A 25,439-nucleotide genomic window follows, 5' to 3' on the forward strand; every position below is an offset into this window, starting at 1 on the left:
AGGGAGTCAGAGAAAAAGAGAGAGCAACAGGAGAGAGGCACAGACACAGACGTTTAAAAAGCAGGGATGCACGTGCACACGCGCACGCACGCACGCACGACGGGCAGGTAACAAAGAACCGTTTCCACCCACCCACCATGGGTCCCAGGGACCAGAAGCCCCGGGAGTGTTGCTAAGGGCCTCCTCAACCAGCTACTCCAAGTGTGGTCCACAAACCCACGCCAGCAGCCACGACCTCCCTGGGCGTGTTTAGACTCTCAGAGCCGGGCCTACAGAGGGCAGGTTACTAGTCCCAGGAGATTCGTGTGCACGCGAAGCATGAGGGGCGTGGCTCTGACTTGCTGCGCCTTCCTCTACGCAGCCGGAGGTTTGAGGCTGACGGGCTGAGTGCGCCCTTCCACTCCCGCTGTGACCCGAGCTTGGGAGGCAGGAGGGGCGGGGGGGGGGGGGGGGCGGGGGGGCAGGGGGCAGCTGTCCGCTCAGCTCTGAGCACAGAGCTAGGAATAGGGCCTGGGAGCCAGCACGCAGCCTGCTCTGCTGTCCACCCTTCCACCTGCCCCCTCTCTCTGCGCTGCCTTCGCCCTTGTGGGTCCCTCCACCTGGTAGGCCCTCGTTCCTTCTCCCGTGTGGCCCCGTGCTCGGTGTCCTTCGAGGCCAGCCTCGTGCGGGAGGTCTGCTGGGGTTAACGCAGAAGATGGGGCCCCCTCCCTTCTCCCCCACGAACCGGAGCCGAAGTAGTGACCGCTGCCGACCCACTGGACATTCTGACATTGCCGGGCTGTTTTGCTGATGGCGCTCACTCAATACACACAGCAGGATTGCGTTGAGTACTTTTATTATCCCCATTTGACAGATGGGAACAGTGAGGCTTAGAGGGCTACCTGTCTTTATCCAACATGCCTAGGGGATACCAAATACCCTATGTGCCAAGTTGGGTGGCCAGCTAGTCTGTGGACCACCCCCCCCCATCAGGCTTCTGGGCCCAGATGGTGGCCCCTTGACGACGGGGCAAGCCAAGCCTCGAGGGAGCAGGAGCCCACAGAATCTCAGCTGCCTCTCCAGAGATAAGGGTGCTTTGTTCTCCAGGCTATTTCCAAAACCAAGGAATTCCACCGAGGCCTCTAGGCGGCCGGCTGCCTCCCCAGGCGCTGTACAATTGCCTCTGAAACATCAAGAATGACAGTTATTTTTTATTAATGAACTCAGGACCTGCTTGGTTCCATAAACAAGGCTCTTCCCTGGAACAACCCCTCTCTCCAGCTCTCAGCCTCCGGCCCCCTGAGGGGCCCCTCTGCCCACAGCCTGTCCCTGACTGAAGTTGGATAGCGGGTCCCCCACTGGAGGCTGCTAGGGTGGTCCTGGACCGGGACAGGAAAGAGGGCCCACCAGCTCTGGGGCTCACAGAGCTGGTGCGGAGAGAGAAGACACCACCTTATCCACCGATCGGCCCGGTCTCCCGGGGCAACTGACCTCACCTCTCTGGAAGTCGGTTTTCAGACTGTAAATCCGGACAGTGGTCCCTGTGCTGCCTATCTAGAGGGCCGAGGGAATCTGAAGAATGCGAAGTTTCCATAAAGTGCAAAAAGACGGCATGACCTGTGTCCTTCCAAGTGATTGAGGCAGGAACAGCCGCTGCCATAGAAAACCACTTCTAGCTTTTACCTTGAGATTGTACATTAAGCCATTGCTCAGGGAACGCAATTTGCATTAGACTGAATACAGTTTCCATCTTAAAAAAAAAAAACCTTGCTGCCTGTAAAAGTCTGTACTTTCTCGTTATAAAGAGCAGGTAACAAAGGCGGAAGGGGAAAAGCGGTAATAGGAAAATAAAGTCAGCTCGCCAGAGTTGATAGAACACAGGGGATTGCTTGAGAGCCATCCATGGATGGTCGTGGAAGGCCTTTTTTCACAGACGTTTCTGCGGGAAAAAATAACTTCCCTTTTGCTGGTCCGACACCCTCACGAAAACAATTACTTCTAGCACATGGTTTCTGAGATTTCGTATGAATATTGACTATAATGCTCATTCTGGAGCAGGACAGCCTGCTTGGACTCCCGACCTTGTGCCGAGCCCTTCTAGCCTATTTCCTCTTTGCGACTATTGCACGAGGTAGGGACCATCTCCATTTTCCAGGTAAGAAAACTGAGGCCCAGGAGGGAGAAGTAACTTAGTTAAGGTTGCATAGTTGGTAACAGGGAAGGAAGATGAAGGCAGGGTTTGGGGTCTCCAAAGTCGTATTTGCTGCCGCAACAGTCAACCCAACTTCCTTGGTGTCAAAGATTCCCTCCGTGGCTCCCGCCCATAAACACCAGATGACTCAGACTAGCACAGGCGAGAGCCTCCTGTAAACTGTGAAGTCCCACACGGAGGTCAGTACTTTTTACATCAAAGCTCTAACTTATTACAAGTAATTTAGAGTTTGTTATTTCCTCCAACGAAGGCTTGCTTTTACAGAAGGAACCACCACAGGGTTCCTTGAATAATGAGCGTTTAAAATATTACTAAACAAAACTTTCCAGGGGTGCAATCTGCTGAAGGGAAGTGAGGGCTGGGAGGTGGAAATCTCTGGAACTGTGGGATTTTGCGAGGGCAAGAGGAGCTCAGCTGAGGCCTCCTGACGAGGACAAGTGCTTTTTGGTCACCTCAACCTGTTCACAGCCCTGGAGCAACCAACTAATTTTTTTTTTTTTAACCAACATGATTATTTACCATCATTACACATACAGTAGGTTACGTTCATGGGAGAGCCTGAGACAGTTATGATTTCCAACGAGGCTCAGAAAGGTTTAGTGACCTGTCCGAGGTCATAAAAAAAGCATGGCTTAATAGGAATACACACCCATATGGACCAGCAACTCCACTCCTGGGTATATACACAAAAGAATTGAAAGCAGGGACTTGAACTGCTCCTTGCATATCCAGGTTCATAACCCAAATAAATACTCCTAAATACAGAGAACAATCGGAGGGTTGCTGGAGGGGTTGGAGGTGGGGGGATGGGCTAAACGGGAAAGGGGCATTAAGGAAAACACTCGTCAGGGGGAGCACTGGGTGTTACACATCGGGGATGAATCACGGGAATCTACTCCTGAAATCATCATTACACTATATGCTAACTAACTGGGATATAAATAAATAAATAAATGAAAAACCAAATATCATCGAGGGGTGAATAGATAGACATAATATGGTATGCACGTACAAGGGAACATCATTCAGCCTTAAAAAGTTAAGAAATTCTCACATCTCTACAACACGAACGAACCTTGAAGACATTATGCTAAGTGAAGTGAATCGGACACAAAAGAACAGTGTTTGATTCTACTTAGATGAGGTCCCCAGAACGGTCAAGTTCACAGCAACCAAAAGTAGAATGTTGGTTGCCGGTGGGGGGGGGGGGGCCCCGCGCGGGAAGGAGGGGCTGGAAATGTGGCATGGATGTTGAATGGATATGGGGTTTTCATTTGCAATAATGAAAAGTTTGGGGGATGGATGTTGGCGATGGTCACCCAACAATGTGAATGTACTTAATGCCACTGAACTATACACACAAAAATAGTTAAAATGGCAAATGACATTCACGTTTTACGTTTTACGTATTTTTTTACCCCAGTTAAAAATCAATGTCAGGGGCGCCTGGGTGGCTCATTCGGTTGAGCGTCCTACTTCAGCTCAGGTCATGATCTCACTGCTCCTGAGTTAGAGCCCCCCCCCTGGGCTCTGTGTTGACAGCTTAGAGCCTGGAGCCTGTTTTGGATTCTCTCTCTCTCTCTCTCTCTCTCTGCCTCTCCCCCACTCGTGTTCTGTTTCTCTCGCTCAAAAATAAATAAACGTTAAAAAAACAAAGCAACGTCAATGTACAAACTGAGTAATAAAAATGGTTACCACTTATAGAGTACCCCATACGTAGCAATACAACCTTGTGAGGTCTCATTACCCTTCCAGTTTTAAGATGAAGAAATGGAGGTTCAGAGTGGTTAGTGACTACCCCCAGAAGTCATAAAGCCAGAGAAATAAAGTTGGGATTTAAAGCCAGATCTTTCTTTCTCTTTCTTTCTTTCTTTCTTTCTTTCTTTCCTTCTTTGCTTCTTTCCTTCTTTTTTCTTTCTCTCTTTCTTTCTCTTTTTCTTTTTAATATTTATTTATACTTGAGAGAGAGAGAGAGAGAGAGAGAGAGAGAGCGCACATGCATGAGCACAAGTGGGGGAGGGGCAGAGAGAGAGGAAACCAAGGATCCGAAGCAGGCTCCGGGCTCCCAGTTGTCGGCACAGAACCCACTGTGGGGCTCGAACTGAGGAACAGCGAGATCATGACCTGGGCTGAAGTAGGACCCTCAACCCACTGAGCCACCCAGGTGCCCCTAAAGCCAGGTCTTTCTGGCAATCTCTTTCTGGCTTCTCTGTGTTGCCTCCTCTCCTCTGAAAGCCTTAGCGCCCGTCTGCATGGCCTTTGGTAAAAGGATTTTGTTTCTTTCACAGAAAACTATGAACAAAAAGCATTCAGCCTTGGGTTACTATTAGGGGCTGCCTCTGGCCCCATTTCAGGGTGGCCTGGAGTTAATTCCTCCCCACCTTGTGCCTCAGCTTCCCCATCAGGCAAACCGGTGGCTGTCCTCCCAGGGCATTCATTCCAGCACTCTCTCAACAGTGCATGGCCTCTCAGAAATGTCTGTAAAAAGAAGGCAAATTCATAGGTCGACCATAAGTCCCATTTTGTTCCAGGCAGTCCTGATTTCTGACTGCTGCCTTTCAAGAGTATCCTGGTTTGTGTGATATGCTCACCCCACAAATTCACTAACTAGGTTTTGTTTGAGCAACATTTGGCTTCAGACCTCAGAGAGTTGCCTCTTGTAAATTCTTATTTCTCTTTGTTTTGAAACCTACGAGGTAAAACCAGCCAAAGTTTGTCAAGATTGATATTGCAGGCTTTGTTTCGAAGTCGCTCAATGTGGACAGTTGTATGTATCTTTGTTGAAAATTGCAAGCCAAGGGGCGCCTGGGTGGCTCATCTGGTTGAGCGTCTGACTTCGGCTCAGGTCATGATCTCACGGTTCGTGAGTTCGAGCCCCACATCCAGCTCTGTGCTGACAGCTCGCAGCCTGGAGCCTGCTTCGGATTCTGTGTCTCCCTCTCTCTGCCCCTCCTCTACTCATGCTCTCTTTCTCTCAAAATAAATAAACATTTTTAAAAAATTAAAATAAAATTGGAAGCCAAGATGTCTAATGATTTGGTTTTGTTTCAGAGCTTAAAACATTTTTCATTAAGATAGGGATTATTCTGTGATTTTAAAAAACACAACAGTTCAGTACAATGATTTTTTAAAAAATCGAGTGTAGGGCCAGCACAAAATGGCTGGAATAGCAGGATTTGTAGGAAGAATTACTATTATGAGGGTGTTAATGAGTTGATACATAGAAGAGCCACACTTCTATAGAAGTAGAGTGAGTCAAAATTTGTCCTGTTATATTCTTTGGCAGTTTATTGTCACTCTGAGAAGGATTTAAACTTTTTTATTTCATGGAAAGGCAACATACATCCCTTTTGATAATGTGAAAAATATAGAAAAATACAAAGAGACAACAATCCCATTACCCAAGATTCCTACTATAAACACTTTGACATATACTTCTGGTTATTTGTGTACTCATGTATGTATCATTTATCCAAAAATAGCACACACATTGTATTCTCTTCTATAACATCCGTTCTTCTTTTATATTTATATGTCAGACGCTTTTCTATTTTGTTAAACATGGTCCATAAAATCCCTTTAATAGTTATGGGGTTGTCAATGATATGGATATATCAAAATTTACTCAACTCTGCCCCTAATGTTGGATGTTTCTTTCTAATTTTTTGGCTTTGAAAAACCACAAAGAACTGAGAATCATTCTTTTGGCGAGAGTTTTGGAGAACAAATTTTTGGAAGTGCGTCTGCTAGGTTAAAGGATATGTTTCTCTAAGGCTCTTAATGCATATTCCTATCAGAGTCACTGTGGAAATTCTAAAACTTCTGAAATAAATGCGAAGCGAGACATCGAAGGCACAGACATTCTAGACCTCTTCCCCATAATTCATGTCCTCTGTGCCTCATCATAACAGGTTCCAAAGCCAAACGGGCCAGCTTGTTCTAATACCCGTAGTGTCCCAGGATGGTTGAGTTGCAGAGGGAAGAATCCAGGACGAAGAGATTGGACACTTGGTTTCTAATCCTGGCTCAGTGGCCCAAGTGTGGGCCATAAACAAGATATCTGGCTTTCTGGACCTACGTTCCTCCATTCGTGAAACAAGGGGTCCAACCAGAAAATGATGAAAGTTCCTTCCTGCTCTTACATTGGAAAGGAAAGGAAATTGATGGAAATGCAGTAAAATATTAACATGAACTTCTAAATGATCTTAGCTCTGCCTGCTTTCTCTCCCCCTCATTTCAACCTCCCCATGTCTCACATCGTCCCCGTGCTTGGCTGCCTTTTACCTTTTCTTATTTCACCTTCTCTGATTTCACCCTAAAACTCACCCTTGGACAGGCTTCCGCTGGGTGGCCAACGGTGACCAAGCCCTTTTGAGTCCTTAGGAATTAGAAGTAATCTTTCCCCCATGTGCTTTTTTTTTTTTTTTGGCTGTTGTTTAGAACCTTTGAAATGCAAATCACTCCAACCTGCAGCTAAGGAAACTGGCCTCTATAGGGCCTCCAACTGACCTCAACAGCCTGGTCTAAGCCCCAAGTAGGCAGGACTCTGCAGCCTGCTTCCGAAGATCAAAGGGGCATTGTTCAGCTAAAGTTCACCACCAGAAAACCTAGATTAGCGAGTAGTTCCTCCCCCCTCATCGGCTTTAATATCAAACCTCTGTTAACATAGGCAGGACGCAAGGGCTCTGGCCACTGGGCTCCGAGCTGCTCGAGGAGAGAAGCTAGCATGAGATCTCAAAAGAGGGACAAGGTAACAGCTAAGGTTGCTTCTCTGATCTCGCTTGATATAGAACAAATCAAAGTGGTCAGGAGTGGGGATTCTGGAGTCGGCTGGCCCGCCAATACCCAGACGTGGAATACACTACATGAATTCCTACAGCCGCGTCTAGGGGACAGAGGATTCAAGTATTTCGTGATTCATCGGCAGTCTCTGCCTCGCTCCTCCTCGAGCTAGTCCTGACTGGTCAGTGGAAGTCAGCAAGCTCTGGCCAGCGGGATGGATTCTGATCCGCCTGACCACTGCAGGTTCCCACACTTCCCAGACTGGTTGTCTGGACCCCTGCCTTCTCTTTCCTGTGCATGCCCCGTGGACACACACATTATCTCCACTCCCTCCTGGAATCCCACTAAAATGATAGTAAAGGAATGTAAAAGGCACAGGCCACAAGGACAGAGAGAAGAGACTTACAGCAAACGAGAGATACCCATGACATTTTAGAAGCTGGAAAATAGGGCTTAGTGGTAACGGGCTTAGGAGATAGAAGAAGAATCTAACTTTCTTCAGTAGGCCGAGTCTACTGGAGAAGAAACAATAGCAGCCAAGAGATGGCAACAAATCTTTAAAAGCACAAAGCAGATGGGCTAATTGGATCTGACTAAAAGGAGAAACGTGAGTTCTAACTGACTTCAGTAGGCCAACTAGAAATAAGCTGATATGAACCCTACAACTATGGAAAGGCTCCAAATTGGAAGCCCCAGATCTCCCAGGAGGTGAGGGGTCGGAATGAGGCTAAAAACTTGAGAATTGGTGAAAAGACTTCTTAAGGGGCAGTTAGACAGCCCCCCCCCGCCCCCCAGTTGCCCACCCAGCCCTCATGTGCCCATTTTGGCACGATGCTGAAAGTCTGCTCCGTAAAGAAGTTGAGTTGCAGAGGGCAGAGGACATGGCACAGCAGAGGGCAGTGGAGATGCCAGGCACGGCTGAAAACAGGATGCTGTTTGCTCTTGAAAGCAAGGGGACAACATGAAAAATTTATACAGCTGCAGACTGATTCCACCGCCTACCCCTGGGCTCCCATCTCTGCTTGACTCCACAAACAGTAGCACGTCGCTTACACCACGTCTCCCCCTGCACGTTTTGGCAAGAGAATGGAGCAACCATCGCTGCAGAAATGAACTGATGAAAACAAGACAAAAAAAAAAATCTATAAATATTAACATTTGCACGTTTACCCAAAGACCCAGTCAGGTCCCTGCGTGATCACGTTATAATAAAGCTTACCAGTCAGCAAGGTTCATATATTTGCACAAAGCTGCTTAGGGCCTCAGACTTAAATAGGGATGTGCAGCCAAAGATCATACCATTTGTGTGGAAAGTCTTTAATATGACACGGGAGCCAAAACAATTTGACAAAGGGAAAACCAGACCAATCAGAAGATGTTTGTTTGAAGTTTAGGAAGTCCAGAGTCAATTTTCGGAGAAATCACAAAAGAAAATTTCTCAGAGCTAAAGGATTTGATGTTTTGTTTTGTTTTTTAAATAGAAAGGGTCCTTCAAGGGCCCAACACAATGTATGAAAAAAGAGGCATTGTTATAAAACTCAATAACAGTAAGAATAAAGAGAATACCAAGGAACAAAGATAACCAGAAAGCTAGAAACTAAAGCACATGAAAGCAGTGTGTTAAAAATTCTGAGGGACAATATTTTCCAAATAGACAGTATAATACTCTCCTAAATTATCAATTAGATGTAAGTTTAGAAAAAAATTCAGACTTGAAGATCTCAAAAACTCATCTCTCATGAACCCTCCATTGGAAAGTTTCTGGGGAATGTCCTCGGCCAAAATGAGAGAGTCAAGGATGTGACAGACACGGACAATGGCGACGATGGGGGAGTGGGGACCAGATATACGGTCCCATCTGAAACAAAGAATGAGACAAAATATAGGAAACAATGGCTCTCGGGACATTAGACACCCAGATAACGAAGGCCATTGATCCCCGGGAGATGGAAGATGGGGTGCTGTGCAGGGACGCTGAAGCAGGTGATACCCAGAGATGGAGCTGGAAGTCTGGGGAAACCAAGGCAGCTGGCATTCTCAGGGTAGAACACTTGAGCAGAAAGCATTTTGCAGAAAGGGGAATCTTAGAGATCTGAAGAAGGTCTCCTCCAGCGTTGAGCTGAGCACTTTCCCATGAAAACCAGCCAGGGTCAGGGGAAGAGCCATTGTAGGGTTAGAGAGAAGAGGGCTGGCACCCTGTCTGTGCCCACCTGTCAGACTGCACAGGCCCATGGTTCCGGAGGCATCTGCCAGCAGACTAAGCAGTGTTTTGCCCCAGTGTTGGGGAAAAATGAACCCTAGACTTAACTATTGCTCTGTTCCAGTCTAACAAAGATTAGAAGCAAAAACCAAAGGGATTGTTTCCATGTAATTTAACCTCAACCCAGAACAGAATTCAAGAATGCTTTTAAGAATGTAAAAATATCCAGTACCCAGCTAAATAAAATTTACAAATAAATATACAGACTTATTATTGTGGAAATGTCTTTAAAAGATAAGACTACAGTAAAAATATTAAGAATGTATTATAAAGTTGATAACATATATAGAAGTAAAATGTGAGAATATCATCACCAAGTCCTAGAGGGAAGACATGGAAACATATTGTTGTAAAGTTCTTACACACAAAGTAGTGTAATATCACTTGGAAGTAGCTGTAGAAAGTTAAAGATGCATACTGGGGACTACAAGGCAACAACCAAAATAACGAAACAAAGAATTATAGCTAATAAACCAACAAAGGGATTGGAATGGAGTAACAAGAAATACACAGTGAAATTCAAAAGAGTTGGGAAAAGGGGGAAACTGGAACGAAGAGCACGTGAGGGAAATAGAAAACAAATAGTAATATGATGCGCTTGAACCCCAGCACCTCAACAATCACATTAAATGTAAATGTCGGGAACGCTCTGTCACAGCCAGCCTCCAAGATGGCCGCCATCGAGACCTGCCTTCTGGTGTTCATGCCACCATCTAAGCCACTCCCATTAAGCGTGGCCTGGGCTTAGTGAGTTACCCAAGATGAGGCAGGTGTGACGGTGTGATCGCAGACTAGGTTGTAAAAGGCAGGGTGGCATTTCTTTCTTTCTCTCTCTCCCTGGGCTCAACGGCTCTGGGGAAAACCACACTGTGAGCCTCCTATGGAGAGGCCCTCATGGTGAGGCCCTCGTGGTGAAGGAACTGCAGCCTCTGGCAAACAGCTTTTTGGTGAGCTCAGAAGCGGATTCTCTGGTTTCAGTCAAAGCTTCCAAGACTGTAGCCCTAGCAGACAGCTGGGTTGCAACCTCATCAGAGACCCTGAGCCAGAACTGCCCAGCTAAGCTGCTTCAGCATTTCTGACCTTCAGAAACGGGTGATAAAAAGTCTCAGCAAACTAGGAATAGCGGGGAATTTCTCCAATCAGATTAGAGGCATCTACAAGACCCCCCAAATCACCCTCACGCGGAGACTGAATGCTTTTCTCCTAAGACTAGGTTCAAGGTAATCATGTCCCCTCTCAGCATTTCCACGAAGCATTTATACTGGAGGTTTTAGCCCCTGCATGGAAAAGAATTAAAGGGCATCTAGATTGCAAAGAAAGAAATAAAACTGTTTTTATTTATAGGTGACATAATCATTTATTCAGAACATTCTTTAAAAAAAAAAAAAAGTCTTATTTATTTAAGTAATCTCTACACCCAATGTGGAGCTCAAACTCACGACCCTGAGATAAAGAGTCGGATAATCTACCAACTGAGCCAGCCAGGCACCCCCACAGAACATCCTTTTGAATCTGTAATAAAGCCGCTAGAACTACTGAGTTTCACAGGCTTACAGGATACAAGATCAACGTACAAAAATCAATGTATTGGTATAGACTAGCAATAAAGAATCAAATTAAAATTTAAAAATCAATGTAATTTACAATGACATCAAAAATATTAACTGCCTAGGGATAAATCTGACAAAAGGTGCGCATGATCTATGCACTGAAAACTACAAAATATCCCTAAAAGAAATCCAAGAAGACCAGAATACGTGGAGAGAGATATGAGTTCATGCATCCAATGACTCAATATTCTTAATAGTCTAGTTTGTACTGAGTCTCAGTTCGTACTGAGTCTCTACAGATTCAACATACTTTCAATCAAAATCCCAGCAAAGTTTTTTTTTTGTAGGAATTGACATGCCAGTTCTAGCATTCATATGGCAATGTAAAAGATCAAAACTCAGGTCTACGTGAAAGAGCATCACATTGTAGAAGGAATAAGTGGGGATAAAATTAAAATGCTTATTTTTCTTGGGGCGCCTGGGTGACTTAGTCAGTTGAGCATCTGCCTTCGGCCCAGGTCATGATCTCAAGGTTCATGAGTTCAAACCCTGCATCAGGCTCTGTGCTGATGGCTCAGAGCCTGGAGCCTGCTTCAGATTCTGTGTCTCCCTCTCTCTCTCTCTGCCATTCCTCCACTTGCTCTCTCAAAAATAAATAAATAAATAAATAAATAAACTTTAATGTGTTTATTTTTCTCATTCTTGATTGATCTAACAGATAAGTTTATTCAAAATAATAATACCAGCAATATATTTGATTATGTATGCATATATATACATATATATACATATATATATACACTTATATATAAATTAAATGTTTATATATAAATTTTATATATATATATAATGCTTACATATAAATTAAATGAGTGATAGCAATTATTCAAGAGATAGGAGGGAGACATTCCGATTATTTTGTTATTATAAGGTACACTACCTGGGAAGTGGTGTAGAGTTATTTGAAAGTAGACTTGGATTAGTTATAAATGTATATTGCAAATTCTAAAGGCATTGGCTAAAAGTAGTAAAAAAAAAAAAAAAAAAAAAGGAGGGTGGCTCAGTCGGTTAAGTGCCCGACTTCAGCTCACGTCACGATCTCACAGTTTGTGAGTTCGAGCTCTGTGTGGGGCTCTGTGCTAACAGCTCAGAGCCTGGAACCTGTTTCAGACTCTGTGTCTCCCTCTCTCTCTCTGCCCCTTTCCTGTCTCTCTCTGTCTCTCAAAAATAAATAAATAAGCATTAAAGAAAAAAGAGAGAAAATGAATCATATAAACAGTCAGTTAAAACCACAAAAGGCAGAAAAATAGTGGAGTCAAAGAAAGAGAGAAACAAAGAACCAGGGTAACAAAGAGAGAACAGTACCAAACACGGTAAATATTAATCCCCAACTCTATCAATGATCACTTTGAAAGTCACGGTTTAAAGGCACCAATTAACGGGATGCCTGGGTGGCTCAGTTGGTTAAGCGTCCAACTCTTGATTTCGGCTCAGGTCATGATCTCCTGGTTCGTGGGATCGAGCCCTGTGTGGGGCTCTGTGTTGACAGCCTGGAGCCTCCTTGGGATTTTCTCTCCCTCTCTTTCTGCCCCCACCCTGCTCATGTGCACTTTCTCTCTCTCTCTCAAAATAAATAAACGTTTTTAAAATGCCCCAATTACAGGGGCGCCTGCGTGGTGCAGTCGGTTAAGCGTCCGACTTCAGCCAGGTCACGATCTCGCGGTCCGTGAGTTCGAGCCCCGCGTCGGGCTCTGGGCTGATGGCTCGGAGCCTGGAGCCTGTTTCCGATTCTGTGTCTCCCTCTCTCTCTGCCCCTCCCCCGTTCATGCTCTGTCTCTCTCTGTCCCAAAAATAAATAAAAAACGTTGAAAAAAAAATTAAAAAAAAAAATAAAATGCCCCAATTACAGACAGTAGATTAAAAAACAAGACCGCACCTATATGTTGTGTACAAGGAATTAAAACCACAGTGAGATACCGCTAAACATCTGAGAGAATGTCTAAAATTAAAATGACTGACTGTACCAAATAGCGGCAAGAATGTAGAACAATAGAGCCTTTATAACATTGCTAGTGGGTGGGAAGGTAATGTGCTACAAACCATTTGGAAAACAATTTGGCAGTTTCTTAAAAAAAAAAACAGCAAAAAACAAAACAAAACAACAATTAAAAAAACCCTATAGGACCCAATCCTTCCCCTCCTGGCTATTTACCCGTGAGAAAGGAAAGCATATGTTCATACAATAATTTTCACATGAATGTTGCTAGAAACTTTATTTTTTGATAACCAAAGACTAGAAACAACACAAATGTCCTCCATCTATATGATGGGATACTATTCTGCAAAAACAAACAGAACAAAAACAAAAACAAAAAAAAAGCAAGCTGTTGATACAGACAACACCATGAATAAACCTCCAAATAATTATGCTGAGCAAATAAAATGAGTTACAAACAAATACATACTCTGTGACTCCGTTTATGATAAATCCTAGAAAATTCCAGGTACCCTTCAGTGACGGGATGCAGATCAGTGGTTGTGTAGGCATTGGAAAGAAGCAGGAGAAAGGGATTACAAAGAGACACAAGGAAATTTGAGGTGATGGATATATTCAGGACCTTGATCATGGCCATGTACAACTTACATATGTCAAAGTTTATCAAGTTGTACATTTTAATGCGCCAAATTTGCTGTTTGTTAATTACACTTCAATAAAGCTGTTAAAAAGAAAAGGGGCATAAAGCCCTGTTTAAAAAGACCTGGAATATAGGATTTGGGGGATCCAACACAAGAGATAGGAAATGGAGGTGCCAGGCAAGGGGTAGACCGAAGGCCTAGGACCCAGCCCTGCACTGTCAGACAGATCCGAACAAGAGGGTGGAATGCTCCAGAAACAAATGAAAGACATACTTCCTTTGTGTATTTGAATGCACTAATTGAAACCCTAAGGAAATACAGTTCCATTGGAGAGTTTGGGCATGAATTAGATACATAGAGCAAGGTAGACAAAATTCACTGAGCTAAGTAAACAAAAGGAGGCAATTATTAATTGCAAGGGGGCCAAAAAGTTGCATCAGGTAGGAAATCTAATGGGAGTGTAAAAAGTGGCTCTATTCTAAACGTACTTGCATACACGTAAAGATGTAACATGATTGGGGCGCCTGGGTGGCTCAGTCGGGTGAGCGTCTGACTTCGGCTCAGGTCGTGCTCTCGGGGTTCCTGAGTTCGAGCCCCACGTCGGGCTCTGCTCTGACAGCTCGGAGCCCGGAGCCTGCTTCGGATTCTGTGTCTCCCTCTCTCTCTGCCCCTAACCCAGTCGCATTCTGTCTCTGTCTCTCTCAGAACTAAATAAACATTAAAAAAAAATAATAAAAAAAAAAAGAAGAAGATGTAACATTATTTCGCCAAATTCAAATGCTGGGAGGAATGGAAAGAAAGAGGTGGGAACTGATGTGCCGTCTAGTAGCTGGGGAGAGAGCCCACAAGAGGCCCCAAATCTCGACTCCCAGACCAAGGAGTCAAAAGACAAAAATCTCAGAGTGATATATTAAGAGGGAGGATAGTTAGGTGAGGCCACAGGTGTGTTAACTAATCTTCCTGTGGTCCTGATTCCGCAGTGTATACGGGGGTCAAATCAGAATCTGTACACCTCACACACACAGTGGTCGGTGTCAGTTACGTCTCAGTAAAGCTGGGGGAAGCGGCGATGTGCACATATCACGGAGGCAGATGCAGGGAGGCCGGCAGAGATGCGGCCCAGGGAAGGAAAAGCAGTTGCTTCTAGGAAGGAGGACCCGGGGCAGCGAAGAAACTGAGGCAGGAGACGGCCGGTTGTGGTCAGAGCCAATAATCTATGGCTTTTGAAACTACGTGTAAATATCCCTTCGACAAAACAAAAGGTACCGATGAAAATGGCAGCCTTGCCTACTTTCCCCTCCTTATTTGTACCCGTCCAGAGCTTCCCCAAGTGTATTTATTACTTTCGTTTAAAAAAAAAAAAAAAAAAAAGAAGGGGCACCTGGGTGGCGCAGTCGGTTAAGCGTCCGACTTCAGCCAGGTCACGATCTCGCGGTCCGGGAGTTCGAGCCCCGCGTCGGGCTCTGGGCTGATGGCTCAGAGCCTGGAGCCTGTTTCCGATTCTGTGTCTCCCTCTCTCTCTGCCCCTCCCCCGTGCATGCTCTGTCTCTCTCTGTCCCAAAAATAAATAAACGTTGAAAAAAAAAAATAAAACTAGTTAAAAAAAAAAAGAAAAGAAAAAGTGAGTCAATAAATGCAAGTGAACAAAACCCATCCTGTTTACAATTCTCAGGAAGGCAGAGGAAAAGACTTTGAAAAGAAAAGTCGCAACCGGGATGGAAAATCCCTGAGTCGCGGGCAGCTGGCCGGGCTCCTGGTCTGCAGCGCCCAGGCCAGCCTTCCCCGGGGAACGGCCACGGCCGCTCCAGGGTGCGGCCGGCTGCCGGAGGGCCTGGGGCCGCTGCTGCGGTGAGGGTTCGAGCCCTATGGCACCACCCCATGTGCATGCGCGTGTGCACCCACACCCCACCGCCAACACACACACACACACACACACACACACACACACATCAAAGGTGGGTGTAAGATAGCCTGACCTCTCCCATTTGGAAACTTCAATTTTCTGGATATTTCTCCTTCAGAAGGGAGCGAGGGGTAAGAGGGGGACAAAGTGAGTGAGAAGGGAAAGGAGAAGGAGTTGAGTGCTATTCTGAAGAGAACATTCCAGAAGTTTCCAGGGGAAAGGCTGGAAAATGGGTCCTTCCCACATATTACCTCACTGAATTCCAAAAATAATTCGTATCCCCTTTTGACAGAAAAGGAATCAAAAGCCAAGAGAGGTCAAGGAATCGTTTTAAGCTTACCAAAGTCAGAATTTGAACGCACAACTCCTTCATCTTTCCCTTCTCTTCTTTCTATCCTTCCCTCATTATTATCATTATTATTATTATTTTTTATGTTTGAGAGAAGCGCAAGCGGGGGAGAGATAGAGAATCCCAAGGAGGCTCTGCACTGACAGCCGCGAGCCCAAGGCGGGGCTCGAACCCACGAACCGAGATCATGACCTGAGTTGAGGTCAGATGCTCAACCGACTGAGTCACCCATTTTTTTTTCCCTTTTGAACATACTTCCATGGCACCCAGACAGGACACTGAACCCTAGTTTGGGTCTCTGTAAACTTACACTTGAGAGAGAGAGATCTGAAGAATGAAATAAATGAGTGAGTAGTTTCAGGTGCTTGTTAGGGCTGTGCACCCAGGGAAACAGGGCGATGTGATGGACAACCGGGCATGGGCGGAGCAGAGGTGGTCAGGGAGGGCCTCCGAGGAGGCAATGTTTGAGCCGAGCCCTGAATGACAAGCTGGGGAAAGACAGAGGAGCAGAGCGTCTGGCCTCGGGATGGCCGTGAGGGCCTGTCTGATGCGGGGCTCCCTGGGAAGGTGACCCTGAAAGTGTTAGAGGATGATGGGCGAGTGTTCTTGGGAACAGCACGTGTGGGGCACGATGGCCGCGGACCCTCAGGAGAGGGTACTTGAGCCATGCTGGCCCCCTGCACAAGGACCCTGACCTTGCCACAGCAGACTCCCTGGAGTTGAGAACTTAATCATCTCTGGAGCCCCCACTACCTTAGAATTAAGTCCTGAACCTGATACTCGGCCTTTTGTGCCTTCAGGTTACAGGAGATCATTGTCTCTATGTGCTACCAGGAGAACACTAGGGCTGTCACCCTTGACCTTATTGATTAGTCACCTCCAGCCTTCCGCGGTCTTTCTCAAATGCATCAGTGGTTCTCAGCAACAGCCTGTCCTGCTCTGTTGCTCCTCCCCACTGCCAGCTTCTTAAAGACCTGAGACACTGCACTCCCAGGGCATTCCTGTCCATGGGTATCCCATCCAAGTTCATCATGGGGCTTGGAGCTATGGCACAGCACCCTTGGGCAATTGGGGCTCCACCACAGTGCCGGGGTCCTCGTGGCCGCTGGCTGGTGAGTGAAAATCCCCAGCAGGGTGGGCTTCTCAAAGCATGCGTGGGCAGTGAGTTTATTCGTGAACGTTCTCTTGATCAACCCCTGGCGGGGGTGGGGGGCAGTAAAGGAAGTTAGCCAGAGAAGTTGAACCCTAGCGTCTTTGCAACAAGGGCCCAGCTAATCTCCCTGAGAAACCTGGAGCTGCGGTGGCTCTTCCCAGACCAAAGCAAGGGCACTGGTCTTTGGTACCTATGCATCAGCCAAATACTGGGTTGAGTTGCCTCCTGGGAAGGGCCGTAACTTTGAACGTGGCAATGACCTTCAGCCAAGGGTGGTGTGTGTGAGGGGGCTGCTCAGCTGGAGACATTGCTGGTAGCTGGGGGAATGAGCACTTTGGTCCCGAAGGGGTTTTGGGGGGTGCACGGGGACATCTACCATAGCCCCACTTTGGACCCTTGTAAGGCAAAACACAATTAGCTTCCTTTCCTCATGAGGCATCCATAGAATCAACATCTGGAGGCCGAGAGCCCGAGGCCCATTACAAGTAGCAAAAGAATTTGGACAGGATGCGTTTAATCTTGAGTTAATGGTACAGTCCTCCGCCAAGATAAACTTCTCAACCTCGACGTATTTTATTTTGAAAAGATGTCATTGTCAGGTACAAGGGAAATGTGTCCTCACTTAGGCTGCTGTCCCAGATGGCATAATCACTGGATGGGGCCACTTGTTCGGTCTGTTATCTTCTTCATCTGAGGAGCTCTCTCCCCCACAGACCCATCTCCCGAAAAGCTGGCCACAGTTACTAAGTACTTCCCGCCTCTGACAGCTGCAGGAAAGCGACGCAAGGCGACTTGAAAGCAGACATTTTTTTTTTTTTAATTTTTTTTTTTTCAACGTTTATTTATTTTTGGGACAGAGAGAGACAGAGCATGAACGGGGGAGGGGCAGAGAGAGAGGGAGACACAGAATCGGAAACAGGCTCCAGGCTCTGAGCCATCAGCCCAGAGCCTGACGCGGGGCTCGAACTCACGGACCGCGAGATCGTGACCTGGCTGAAGTCGGACGCCCAACCGACGGCGCCACCCAGGCGCCCCGAAAGCAGACATTTTTGGATGTGACGTTTCTAAACATCAGATATGTTGGATTCCCCCTCGCGTCCCTGGCGCTGGGTGGAAGTCAGATGGGACTGACAGGGAGCATTTTGCCCTTATTTTCCATTCCTTACGTTTTTATTGAGCACCTACTATGTGGCCCCTATGGTGGTAGTTATTAATTCATAATGACTGCCCTTCGCTGCCAGTCATGGGCCAGGCACTGTGCAGGTCTCATTTACAATACTTGTAAGGACTGCAGGAGGTAGACGGATGCCCAAATTACCCCCGGTGTCTGGAAAGGGACATGGAGGTTCGACTAGATTAAGCAACCTGGTCAAGTCAGCGGTGGGACCCAGCCTATGATACGGGCCTTACTTGTAACGCTCAAGGGCTTGCCATCCGTCACGGAGTCCAGTACAGTGAACAGGAAATGAGTTCCCTGACGGTCCTGTGCCTACTTCCGCAGGGGGTACGGTCTACAGTGCCACGCGCAGACCTGCTTCCCCCTGGGGCGTCCTGGCACTCTCGGCCAATCCTAGAGTTCTAGAACTCTCGGGACTGCCACCGGCAGTCCAGAACGTCTACCACCAGGCTAGGCAGTTGATGACAAGGATGGATTGCCTCTCGGCGCTGAGCTCCCAGCTCTGTGCCCCAGGAGAGCTCTGTGTGGCTGGTGTGCTTACCCTCCGCACAGAAGCAGGAGGTCCTGGCGTCCCTTCTAGGGGCTCGGTCCTTCCCGCTCTACCCTCAGGACTTTCCTCTAGGGCTAGAGCAGAGCTGGGGATAGGATAGGATGGCGGACAGAAGTCCTACAGTCCACCTCCGTTCCAGAATTTCAGAGCACACAGTGAAGTGCCAGAAAGAAATACCCTCTTTTTGGGGCGTGGTTCCGTGTCAAATCCTGGAGGTACGGTCGCTTAGTCTACCGAACCTCTTCAGAGACATTCTTCTATCCAGTGAAACTGGTAGGGGTGGAATCACCGGTCCCATTTTGAATAAAGAAGATGAGACTCGGGAAAGCTGCTACCTGACTTGCCCAGGAGCACCTTCAAACACCAGGGCAAAGACCTCCTGAAGGACACCACTCTTCTTGTCCCCCACCCCCGTAGAGTCCGAGCCAGAAATCTAGGAGGGGACAGTGCAATCCAGGAGAGAGAAGGCAGCCTTCGGAGTCAGAAGAGCTAAGTTTGAATCCTGGGTCACTACCTGGGCGACGGTGGGTAAGTTACTTAGGTCCTCCCAGCCTCAGTTTTCCTACCTGTGAAATGGAGTGAGTAATCCTTGCATCAGGTTGTTCTGGGGTTCAACGGATGTCACAGCTGTAAAGAAGCTAGCCGAGGCTGTTTGAAAGAAGCCCTATATCTCTCTTCCCCTCCTCAGAGATGTACAATTATTCTTATCCAGACATGTGGTTAATATGAAACAGCTATATTTACCTGTCGACTAATAATAATTTGAAGCAACTGACTTAATGATGAGCCCAATATGATAACCCTAGAATATAATGGGAAGGAGACACTTGTCCTTGTCCCCTTTAGTCCTTGTCCACAGGTGTCAGTGGCATTGGACTGGCACTGGGTCAGGCTGAGAACACCCTGAGCTGAGCACCACACCCAGGACGCTGCTTCCTCTCCAGGGTCCTTTCTCACTCTGCCCTCTTTCCCCCCCACAACGCTGAACTTCTGTCCTGACCATCCCCGTCTGACCTCTGAGCACCTTCAGTGCTCTTCCCTCTGCCAGGAACACACTCCACCAAGCCGAAGAAGCTCAGCTTGAATGTCACTTTACTCCTTCACTCATTCATTCATTCATTCATTCATTTATTCATTCATTCACTCAGTGCTTACTGAGTACTCATTAGACTCTAAACAGTGTGCTGTTCCTTTCCAGAAATCCTTAGTGAAAATAAACTTGGAGTGTGTGCAGAAGGAAGGGAATAGGGTCCAGGTGCCCCCCACCCCTTCCTGGGCCTGGGTTGCCAATAAGGGGGTGAACTTGGTTACCTTTGTGAACTTGCTCAAGCCGTGACATTCTGGGAGTCAAAGAGCTCCCAACCCATGGCCAGCTGGACAGAGAAGGGGGTCTTAGGACACTGGCATTGCACTTGGCTTTGGTGAGCCTGTGCTCTGCTCCCTGGTGCAGGCCACCTGTCCAGAGCTAGATGGATGCTCCGTGGGACTGTGCAGTGTATCAGGCAAACCCATCACTCCAGTCAGGCTCAGAGATGGATGAAAGTCCAGCCAATCCACTGTGACAGAGACCCCTGGGATTGTTACCCTCACCTACCCTCCCAAGCCATATTCTTTCTGAGTGTTTCAGGGCGGCCATCACGAAGCACCCAAAACGGAGTGGCTTAAAACAATGGTAATGTATGCTCTCATAGTTCGGTGGCTAGAAGTCGGAACTTGCAGTGCTGGCAAGGGCCACGTTCTCTCTGAAAGCTGTAGAGGAGAATCCTTCCTCGTCTCTTCCAGCTTCCGGTGGTTTGCTGGCAACATTTGGGATTTCTTGGGCTTACAGCTACGTGATTCCAATCTTTGCCTTTCTTGTCACACGGTTCTCCCCGTGCGTCTCTGTCTGGGCACAGCTGTCTTCTTATAAGGACATCAGTCATATTGGATTAGGGCTTCGTCCTACTCCAGTATGGCCTCATCTTAACTACTTACACCTGCAACAGCCCTATCCCCAAAGACAGTTGCATTTTGGGGTACTGGAGGTTAGGACCTCAACGTGTCTCTTTTTGGAAGGCAGCCCACAACGCCTCCCTACCACCTCCCGCAAGGAGCCTCTCAGCCTCTCCGGTGGGCATTGGCGTTGACCGCGGTGCTTGGCCTTCAAATGTGTTGAGCTCAGTTGCTGGAGATTTTCCTCTCCTGCTTTCCTCCCCCAACTATTTATCAGAAGATTAATGTATTCCAGGAATGGTGCCAAGTCCTGGTACCCAAAACAGTAAACAAAACAGATGGTGGAAAGGCTGTCATTACGTCACCCTGGCCCATGGGTCCTAGGTCCCCTCTGAGGCCACACAGAACACCCTGGCCACACCTTGCCTGTGACCCTGTAGATATCTGAAGATAGGCATGGGTTCCCCCCAAACTCCTTTGGTTTGAACAACTTTGATTCCTTTACTTCTTCCTCTTGATAGGGTGACTGTATATGTTATGGACCAAACTGAGACATTTTGGAGAGTGAGAGTGAGTGCTATTACTAATTACACCGAGGCAACATGCGTAAACCAGCAACGTCCCGGGCCGACCACAACATATGGTCACCTCATGGGGCATGGGTTTCCAGGTCCTTCCTCACCCCTGGTTGCTCTCTTCTGGGTGTTTTGTAGTCTGTCTCCTTTTAAATCATTGCTCCCAGAAGTAACTGCCATATGCGTCTGGCATAGTGGAAAAAAACCAGATAGGCGGGGGGATCATTTTAATAAATGTGCCGAACACCGTGACACAGGCAGGAGAGAGGTATTTGGAGAATCCAGAGGAAGAAACAATTAACTCTTTCTGACAAAGCTCGGGACGGCTTCCCACAGGAGCTGATATCTGAAATGGTTCTTTGAGGGTGAGTAGATTTTCCCATCGGGAGAGCGGTACGAGTCCTTGGGAAGGGCATCTTCGTCATGCCTCAAGGTCGAGGAAGAGCGGGGTTCGGGGCTTACCTGTTGCTGATAGAGGATCATGTTACCCTTCCTGGAGCCCTGTGAGGTCTTAGCTGATGCTAGCTCTACTCCGGGCTAACGCTAGAATATAATGGGAAGGACGCACTTGTCCCGGCTGCCGGTAGTGGAATCCTACTTCTTTCTGATTGTCTGGTTTGCTCCAAGGAAGAACAGGCAAACTACAGGCAGAATTTGGCAAACGAAGCATGAGCAACTTGCTCCAGGAACCCCTGCACTTCTAGGCCCCCATAGGAGTGAGTCATTTATAAGCACTTGCTGAGAATAAGCTTCCTTGATGGGTCGGCCTGGTCTCTGGGGAGGCGAAGATCACACATGGTCCCTGCTCTCAAAGCGGTCCTTCTAGGGAGCAAGGCGCATGCATGCAATGAGACACAGGCCATTGCAAAATATTTAAGAACCGTCACACACCTTTATAAATTCGTCGTGCGTTTTGTGAACACAGGGAAAGTTTTGAGTAATTCAGTCGGGATACAGTTGGCTTTCACTGAAGAACTTTGAGGGCTTTGATGGCCAAGTCAACCTGCAGAACTAGAGAAGGGGTAGCCCAGAGGTGTGAACACACAGGAATCGTGTAAGGTCAGGACAGCCTTTTTGGCTCTTGTGGAGTGGGGGTGGGGAGAGGGGGGCGGGGCAGGGGTCCTCAGAGCTGCTGGAATACAGGCCACCGTCATGCCTGGCCATCCATCCACACACCTGCCTTCCCTCTGGCCAAGGTCTAGACACCAGTCCGCTGACTGTCCTGGGCAGACGGGAGGGCAGCGAGGAACAAGGTGGATCACAGAAGCCCCCAGGGTCAAACACATCCCAGCACTTCTGGCTAAGCTTCTCCCACGCCCTCAGGAGGCTGGCTTTTTCGCAGCTGCCGAGGGCTCCATCCTCCAAGGTGCGGAGTGGCGGTTCTCTGGGGTGATGACTCACCCTGGAACCAGCCTCCGTCCAGGTCCAGACACTCTCCACAGCCCAGGCGTTTCAAAGGGGCTCATCTTGGACAGACACCGCGACCAGAAGGGTGGGCATCCGCAGTCGCTGGGGGAGAAGGTCAACCGCAGAAAGCGTCCCCAGGCTGTGCCTACCTGCTGCGGTGAGAGGGAAGTTCAGCTGGGAAGCCAAAGTGTGAACCTCTTGGAGCTCAAGCGTCACCTCTTTGGGGAGGCTTTTCCCCAATTCCCTCCTGCAGAGCGAGCCTCTCCTGGGGGCTCCCGGGCTTCTGCTGGGCCGCCTACCTCACGGGACTGTTGGTGACATGTGTCTTCATCCCGTCGGGACTGAAAACACGCCTGAGGCCAGGGGTGCCTTCCTCATTTCTGAACCCCCACCCCTGGCACCCACGGGGGGTCAGCAAATGTGGGTGGCAGGAAAGTGAGGGAAAGAGGAAGGAAGTGCACAAAGAAAGGCATGATAAAATAAAATCCCGCATTCACAGAGAGGAGACATGGGTGGGGAGAGCGAGAAGGGGCTGCATTCTGAGTTGACCTTTGTTCTTGTAGGCTCCGCCCACTCAAAATACTTAATTATTACATTTTACGGCTATGTCGGTATAAGGAAAAATGTAAGCCAGGCACAATTCATTTTTATATATTATTCAGTATTATTATATTCAAGTTTCTTCCCTTCTGATTTTAGTTTTAATTATTTTTTTAACGTTTATTGATTTCTGAGAGACAGACAGACAGAGCATGAGTGGGGGAGGGACAGAGAGAGAGGAAGGCACAGAATTTGAAGCAGGTTCCAGGCTCTGAGTTGTCAGCACAGAGCCTGACAGGGGGCTCGAACGCCTGAACGGTGAGATCATGACCTGAGCCGTAGTTGGATGCTCAACGGATTGAGCCACCCAGGCGCCCCTCCTTTTGATTTTAAAAGACACTATTGTGGGCCCCTTAAAATATAGTGGGTCTCAGGCATAGGACTTACTTGGTCCTAGCAGGTAAGCCATCCATGAGCCATAAACATGGTGGCCAAATACTGATAAGTGGTCTCACCTAGGCACCAGCCAATCAAACCCGACCTTTTGCAGCCTCAAGTCGCTGCAGGCCCCTGTCGTTCTGGAAGAAGGGGCTGAAGTGGCAGCCAAGGGGGCCGCGCTTGGGGGGGCACTGTGACTCCTTACCAACTGGTACAGAAAGACTGAGAGCCACCAGCATCCAGGACAAGTATGCCCTTCCCATTAAGTCCTAGGGTTAGCCCAAAGTAGAGCTAGCATCAGATAAGGCACGGACATTCTGGTGCCTTCTGTAAGCCCTGGGTGGAAGTAGAAATAATAAAAATGGTCACTGCAAAGATACAAGATAAAGAAAGAGGAGGAGGTGAGCCTAACTGCCAGGTTTCTGATCTGGGTCACAAGCGGTACCCTCAGTGAAAGACAGAATTCAGCAGGAGAAGCCGGCTTGAGGGGAAAGATAAGGAGTTCTGTCTGGAACACGTTGGATGTGGTGTATCTCTGAGATTCCAGGAGGCAATGCCTGTGAGCGTCAAATAGGTGGGGGTAGCATTTTTTTGTTTGTTTTTGCTTTTAGGAAATAAGGTCTGGAGCGATCTGGAAGTTTCAGTGGGTGCAGAGTAAGCCCTCAATAAATCTGTCCTAGGCTGAATGAGAACCTCCCCGCCACCCCAATATTTCAGCCCCGGGCTCAGAAGATGATCTGGAGGACCCCACGCAGACTGACATAAAGGGAAAACACAGAACATCCTTTGTCTGATTATGATCGAGGCAGACAACTGCAGGGTATACTTCAGCTCTAAGTACCCAAGGTGTGGGGCCTCTGGCTGTCAGAAGTCAGCACCAAGGGCCAGCAAGAGCTTGTCTTATTGTCTTGTGCCTTGAAGATCTGGGAGGCATAAGAAGAAATTGCATTTTCCAGCCCCTGAAGCAATATTTGTTTTCCCTTCACGTCTATTTCCCTGGGTGTATTTTTTTTTTTACTCTGTTGATAGATATTATATAATCACATTGTTTAAATATTTGAGATGGTGATTACACCACCATTCAATTTTAATTGCTACTTTTGTTAAGGTGTCAGATGTTTTCAAGCAAAATTAATTAGGACCAACCAATTGATGGATGGTCTTGCCAATCCAGACCTTCAGAAACCAACCCGTTTCACACCCAAACACTACAATTGCAGAGTGAATTTGAACCGTAGAACTTACCATCTAAGGGATGTCCTCCCCTAAGGCCACATCACGGGTTGGTCTTACCAATGATGAGTAAAAATGCAAAGCATACGGTGGAGAATCACAGAATTTATTTTTATGCAAAAATCCCTTCTCTAGCAGGTCTGATGCGTCACTCATTTCGTTTTGAATCCTGTAAGTGACAGGCATCTCAGTACCGATCAAGACAGCCGCATCCACCGTTGGCCTGTTGTGATGGTTACGAAATCCTTCCTTACGCTGTACTGGAACGGATTTCGCAGTCACTTGCTCCTGTTGCTTGTACATTTCACTTTCTGAAACAACACAGAAAACTTCACTTCCGATTCTGCTCCCTGTGAGGACATTAGGGTGGAGCTCTCGGGAGTTCTGTAGCTGACTTCTCTTCTCATTGTGGGGCTAGGTCCACAGACTTAAAGGATTTGAGAAATCTCTGAGAAGGAGTTCTGAACAGATTAGTCAGCTGCCATGCCTTCACTTAGACGTCATTTTCGTAAAAGACAGCACACCCTAAAATCTACCTCTGCCCTTGCTCATTTAGGGGGACGGGTGTCAGTGTTTGGAGAAGAGAGTTGACGTGCTATATTGGTGACTCACTTAGAAATCAGGTTGCATGTACAAATATGTATTTATTTGAAAATTTTTATTATATTTACGAGGTTTAATGCAGTCTTTAAGATGGCGTCTGGGAACCTGCGGAGAGGTACTTTTAGAAACAAGTGTGCACTTTGGTCAGACTGAGTCAGA

The 25,439-nt window shown here is 47.4% G+C and overlaps 1 long non-coding RNA gene across 1 annotated transcript; it reads right to left on the reverse strand.

Moving 5' to 3' along the window:
* Window positions 1–818: 818 nt before the first annotated feature.
* Window positions 819–25,118, reverse strand: LOC121044563 (uncharacterized). Its single transcript, XR_005797360.1, has 2 exons — window positions 24,690–25,118; window positions 819–1,162 (listed from the first exon to the last, which is right to left on the reverse strand). It is a non-coding gene; the product is annotated as an uncharacterized LOC121044563 (long non-coding RNA).
* Between the last annotated feature and the right edge of the window lie 321 nt (window positions 25,119–25,439).

Source organism: Herpailurus yagouaroundi, unplaced genomic scaffold, assembly GCF_014898765.1.
Source record: "Herpailurus yagouaroundi ecotype Mexico unplaced genomic scaffold, PumYag 188, whole genome shotgun sequence".
NCBI lineage: Eukaryota > Metazoa > Chordata > Mammalia > Carnivora > Felidae > Herpailurus > Herpailurus yagouaroundi.